General features: G+C 43.8%; 1 protein-coding gene across 1 annotated transcript in view; it reads right to left on the reverse strand.

Annotated features, from left to right (window-relative positions):
• Window positions 1-5,500, reverse strand: part of LOC112104942 (leucine-rich repeat flightless-interacting protein 2) — a 119,272-nt gene extending 113,772 nt beyond the window's left edge. Inside the window, exon 1 of the mRNA XM_029914218.1 lies at window positions 5,074-5,500. The gene's annotated coding sequence lies outside the window, so the exon portion shown is untranslated. The remainder of the gene's footprint in view (window positions 1-5,073) is intronic.
• Window positions 5,501-6,152: the final 652 nt, after the last annotated feature.

Here is a 6,152-nt window from a genome sequence, read left to right on the forward strand (position 1 = left end):
ACAATAGCTCTTTGCTTATTCTGTGACAAAGAAATACACAATTAAATTAATCAGATTCACATTTAATTCTTGTTTTTAAGTGGTGGAGCTGCAATACTGTGCATTTTACTAGTATTATATTTTACTTGTAGCATGCTATAAGTTTTCATGGCGGCCTCAGAAGGCCTGTCAGACAAGTAACTGTTCTGTGGAGTTTACAATCTAAACAGGATGAATACAAGTTAAATAATTAAAAGACAGGGTAGGAGCAGAGAGTCGTAACTGATCTGTGGTGGATCAGGGTTTCCCCCAATATCTAAAGTGCTGTTCATCCAGCAATCTCAAAAGGAACAGATGCGATATCTTTACTCACATTGAGTAGTACTATACCTTACTCTGATTAGTTTCCTTGATTTTAATGGAACATGGTTGGAATTTGGAATTGTGATTTGTCACATGGTTAGAGCCCTGTGGGGAAAAAAAACAATTCCAAATACTAGTTGGAAATAATGAAAACAGCTCAGTATTTACTGTTAGAGAAATTGTGAGAGGTGGAAGCCAGCATCCATGCACACTGGTCTTGTGCTCAGTGCTAGTAGTGCATGTTCCAAGCGACAATGCTGGCTACTGTGCCTTGCAAAAGACAAAAAGAAGAGATGGAGTCAGACAACTTTAGAATGGGGTACATAAAGGGGTCCCTGAGGGCTGTTTGTACCACACTGCAACTTTTCCCCCCACTTGAAGCTGCATGTCCTTCTGCTGGATTGCTTTCATGCAGCCAGGACTCAAGCCACCTGGCTGGATATGCCAGACCTAATAATTTCAACTCTGTCAGTAATCAAACTGCTACTGAGAGGGCTCCTGCACTGGGACAGAATGAGGTACACTTTGGGGATGATCCAAAGCCAGATTCTCAGCATGATGGTATAAGCATGGCTAGCTATAAACACAAAACAAACACACACAAATACAAATCTGTTTTATGGGCTAGCACTGGGCTATGAGGATCACTTAACATTTACCATGCCTGAGCTTTGCCAGGACTTAGCTACCAGAGGTATCTGTAAAAAGGCCACCGGAGCCTTTTTCCACAAAGGATGAAGACAACATCGCCTGTTAATACTTTCTTTTCTTGTTACAAAGTGCAGAAGATGGCTCAGCCTATTGTTCAAGTCAATGGCTAAGAAATTCACTTTCAATGTGCCCCACTGGAAGACGGTCTAATACATCACTTTCACTGGTCCTGAGACCACTTGTCCTAAATCATGTTCCCTACCACAAGACTCTGTGCTCAGTTTTATGTACCAGTGCTTCCTTGTACTATGCCAGTCTCTGAGAAACAAGGCTAGTCTTTGGATAGCTGATCATGAACCCAAGGATACTTGGTATGTGCTGGATAACACAACAAATGACAAGATGCAACATGTTCATAGTGGTAGATTTGTTGCCTTAATAAAACCTGATATACACCGATTAAAGCTTGCCTAATGACTGGTGTCTAAATGAGGGTATGGAAGTCACAATGCCTCAACAATACTGGTCAGTAGGTGTTGAGACTACAAAGGTGTTTAACACATGGAGCTTTTGGCTGAATAAGGTTGAATCTATCATCATTGACCTAAAAAACTCAACCTGGAAAACTGGCTTAAAAATATTCACGGCCCACACATGAAACTCCAGCTCCCATTGGTGCTGTCTGCTGGATTCTAAATTGTAGTTACTGATTAGCTAGTACTTTGACACCCTCAGCTGACAGCACCAACTGCACTAGCAAACCTGATGTGCCAGTTATCTTACAGCTCCACAAAGGCATGAATATGCTGGCATAGCTACAGCAGCAGTAATGTATTCTTGTGCTGAGAGGTGTACAGAAATTGATGTCTTAAAGAATTGGTACCTGGATGGCCACTATCATGCCCGACAAGGTGCAGAGGCTCACTTCACCCAGTGAAATCCTTTATAAAATAAGATGCGATTACAAAGCACAAATACTTTGAGAGAGGCTTGCTGAGTTGCACTTTATGGGCACCGATACTTCATAAGGTGTTAACACAGCAGCAGATCACAGTTTATATTTTACTTTGGGCTCTTAGATTTATTCCTGGAGCTCTGAAGCGGTTCGTGCCACTCAAGCCAAAAAAATACCATGGCACTATTTGAGGCATCTGTGGTTTGATGGGAGATGCAGGGGAAGAAAATAGCTGGAATTTCAAAAATCAGTGCTACCCAAAGTAGCTAAACATGCTGGAGATGCAGGAGAACAGAACTGCCAATGCTTTGAAACTCTAAAAGCAACACCAGACTTAGTTCAAGGTAACAGGTTTGTGTATTAAATTATGGACAAGACTAGAGCTTGGGATAGGCACCAGGAAAACTGAAACAAATGCATAAAACCAAACCAAAAAATTAAATTATTCTACAGAATTACATTCTTACAGCAAAGTGAGATTTAATAAGAGATCAGATTTTTATTTCATAACTAAGTGAACAGCATAACAACATCACCATCTTTTCACACTCACATTTTAAAAATAATTATCTTCTCACCAAATGACATAAGGGAAAGATTCATTCACTGAAGATACATATTGCTATTACAGACCAAGGCTCTATTATCTAATGAATTAAAAAAGCAAAAAACAAAAAACCCACAAACAAAATCCATGGTAAACAGCTCACATTTTGAAACAGTGACTATACAATAGTATGTATTAGAAACAAACACTAAGAGCCTCAACATTTGATAACTGAAGTACTTAACAAGCTCAAAGTAGTTCATTCTGTAAAATGACACTTATACTATTTTAAAAATATTTAATTTCCTAACTTGAATTTGTCAGCATCTTTTAACACAGAGAATGTTGGATCTTGGGTTTGGTATGTATAGCACACCCGCATACTTCCCTACTATTTCATTAATTATACAATATATGCCTAATACACAAGAGCGAAAACTAAGTTATTTCAAATATACCTATCACTCTAGTACCTAGGCACCACTACTAATATGAAATATTTTATCACACTGAATGCACATGATTATCTATATTTTAAAGGGCTTATAAACAGACTAACTATCCATTACATACATTTACACTAACCTGTTATCTAGTTTCAAGGGGATTTTCTATATGTTGCAGTAAATACTGTACAATAGAGGTATGAATTCCTTTCTTTAGGAGTCATTAAAGTGTAATTTTGTAACCACTAATCACAAAACTCTTCAAATTAATCAACTAGATTACTTTCCCCCAAAATTTCCTGGGCTTGGCAACAGAAACCAAAGCTTGAATTGTGACACTATTATTTAACACATTGCACCACATTAAACATTTACTAGAAGTATCAACCACTATATCAAACCTCCTTTTTGTTTTTCTCCTCCTCCATAGGTTCTACTTATAATAAATACCTGTTCAGCAATGTGTCCTATCAAATTACAAGTTTCTCAAGAGGCTGTATCTAGTAATGTTCAGATAAGTTGTACATTAATTGTGAGTTCTGCTTTTGCTGTTTATTTTTAAGACCTTTGTAATACCCAAAACTCAGTGACTTGGCTTCCTATCTGAATCACATTTTCCAAAATTCACATGTTAACACGCTATGTCATCTTCTATATATTGGCTAAAGAGAATCATGATGAAAATGAATTCTTTCCTTTGAAGCAATTCCAGATTGCTCTAGAATGGACACTATCACTATTTTGCCTGATGCACCTTTCACAGAACTTCCTTAAGTCCTCATACTTAACTACTCCCAGATCCAGCTCAAGAACATTGTCAGACCTGGCACTATCAGTGAGCTCCTCTCAATTCCTGTTAATTCTGCATTCTCTTTCTGAAATGAAGAAACAATGATACAAGGCCCAAGTGATACCTTGTATTTCTATAGCACCTTTAATCAGTTCTGACATCATGCAACTAGCCAGTGAAGCATTAGGGAGACAATATTGTTACCACTGCTCTTCAACTGCTAGCTCAAAAAGTATTTTAATTTTTTATTTAGAGGCATAGTAGACAGTAAAAAATAAAAATAGCAGCTAGGAAGTGATTTAACTTACCTCCTCACAGGAGAGTTAGAGATTTAAGACAGTCTCCCAAAATGTTGGAAACTAAGCCCTGCTCCCCTAGGAAAATGAAGTCAATCATATGCCCCTCTTCAACCCAACCATGTGCTGTTAAAGACCTACCCAAAATAATTGCGCAATCAGATTAGATTGTGTAAATCTTTCAATATCTTCATCTGCTCTCAAACTTCAGTGAAATACTTGAAATGTCAACAATGCTAACTATCATCATTTAAATGAATGGGGTAGCCTTACATCAGACCTTTCATTCCAGGCTCCCTGCAAATACAGGCAGACACTGCATCAGTCACACTGTGGTCACATTTTTAAGGTTTTCCATAACAGCTAAACAGCACACTTTTTAAAATGAAAGCTGAAATCACAAAGAACAACAGAGAAGACTCTCTGAACCCCTGCAATAGCCCTTTGTGCTCTCCGTAGGGGGGCAACTCAACACTTTGGGAAACCATGAATCAGGGTATGTTGGTAAAGTGCACTGAAATACTCATCTCAGCAGTGCTGCATAGAAGGATTCAGTTTATTAGAGAGAGAGAAATAAATTTAAACAGTAGTAGTAATTTAATCCCAGCACCTCAACACTGAGGATAGCATCTCATGGACTGGGCATTGCCCCCTCCCACCGCACCTGTGAAACCATCAGTGGGCATGTGGCATCTGAATAGCACTTGGGGATCCCACACAATAAATACACATAAGTACATGAGATCTATGCAGTATACACATATACCAACACCCCAGATATAAATACACATACCATATACCTCTAGAATACATAAATATTCAAATTTATTGCAGGTTGCAGTGGGGGTACTTGAATATTTGCCTGCTTTTTCCTCCCAGGTCTTCAATTACCACCCCTCTTCCCCCGTAGGGTCAGGGACTCCGGGTCCCTCTGCCCTCCCCCCCATCCATCCCTTCGCCTCCCCCACAGCAGCGGGGGCTCCGGGTTCCTCTCCCCCCGCATTCCTCCTCGTGACCGGCAGGGTCACGAGCTCCGGGTCCCTTACCTAGGACAGTCCACTGCAGGTCCCCAGCGCCGGGAGAAGAAATGACCGGGGGCCGCCTGACACCCACCCCGCGAGCCGAGCGCCTCGCTGGTCCCGGCTCCAGCCCAGGCTATTGCCCACAGGAGCCCAGGGGAAGCGGGAGGTCTGGAGCCCACACCGAGGAGCCGCCCTGGGTGAGCGCGGTGCTGCCGGGCGGGGCACCCCAGGCCCCTGGCAAGTAGCTGCTCTTCCCGAGCAGGAGACAAGAGAGAGTAGCGATGGCCAGGTCCCCGCGCCGGCGGTTACAGCCACATCGCCAGGCCACAGGAACAGCGGTTATTTTCAAATCGGTCTCAGGGTTCCATGGGCGGGGGGAGCGCGAGGTGGCGGTTACTGGGCTGCGCCGGCGGTAGAACACCGGCGCTGCCGCTGTAGCAGCTGAAGGGGCTCTGTAGCTCCCACCGCGCGCATGCGCGCCGCGCTCCACTCACTACTATCCACAGGGGCGGGGCGGTGCCACTACGGCTACAAGGTGCAGAGCATGCGCACAAGTAGCAGGGCGAGGGGCATGCTTTGCAGGCGCAGCTGCGTAATAGGCAGGGTTTCTGGGCAGATCCTGCTTGCTGCTGTTGCGGAGGAGTCGCAGCTTCTAACTCGGACTCTGCTCCTGTTGGTTGCTGAGTGCCCTAGGAGCCGGCTGAGGTGCTGCTGCTCAGCCGTGGAGGAGACTATTGGCAGCGTGAATCGCTGTGGCCTCTGTGACAAGTCAGTCATCTGCCGTTAAATACAATGGGGGAGGGGGGGCGTTTCTCTCCCTTTCCATTTGCCCAGCCCGCACAGGAAGAACTGGGTGCTGGGCGGAGACCGGCGTTTCTGGGAGGAGGAGGCGGCACACCCAGCGTGGGCCAGCTTTGTGTGTTTTCCCTCCGCGCCTGTCCCAGGGTAACGAAGGAGAGTGACACTAATGGCAGCAGCCTGTCAAAATGTCCTCGTCACCGCCACTCAGCCAGCTGAGGTTGCACACGCTCCCTGAAAGGGACAGCAGGATCCGCCAGCGGCAGGGCTCTGTTACATGCCAGCTGACCCGGGAGATGCCGGGA

Source organism: Terrapene carolina, unplaced genomic scaffold (assembly GCF_002925995.2).
Source record: "Terrapene carolina triunguis isolate 2854851 unplaced genomic scaffold, T_m_triunguis-2.0 Scaffold33715, whole genome shotgun sequence".
Classification (NCBI taxonomy): Eukaryota; Metazoa; Chordata; order Testudines; family Emydidae; genus Terrapene; species Terrapene triunguis.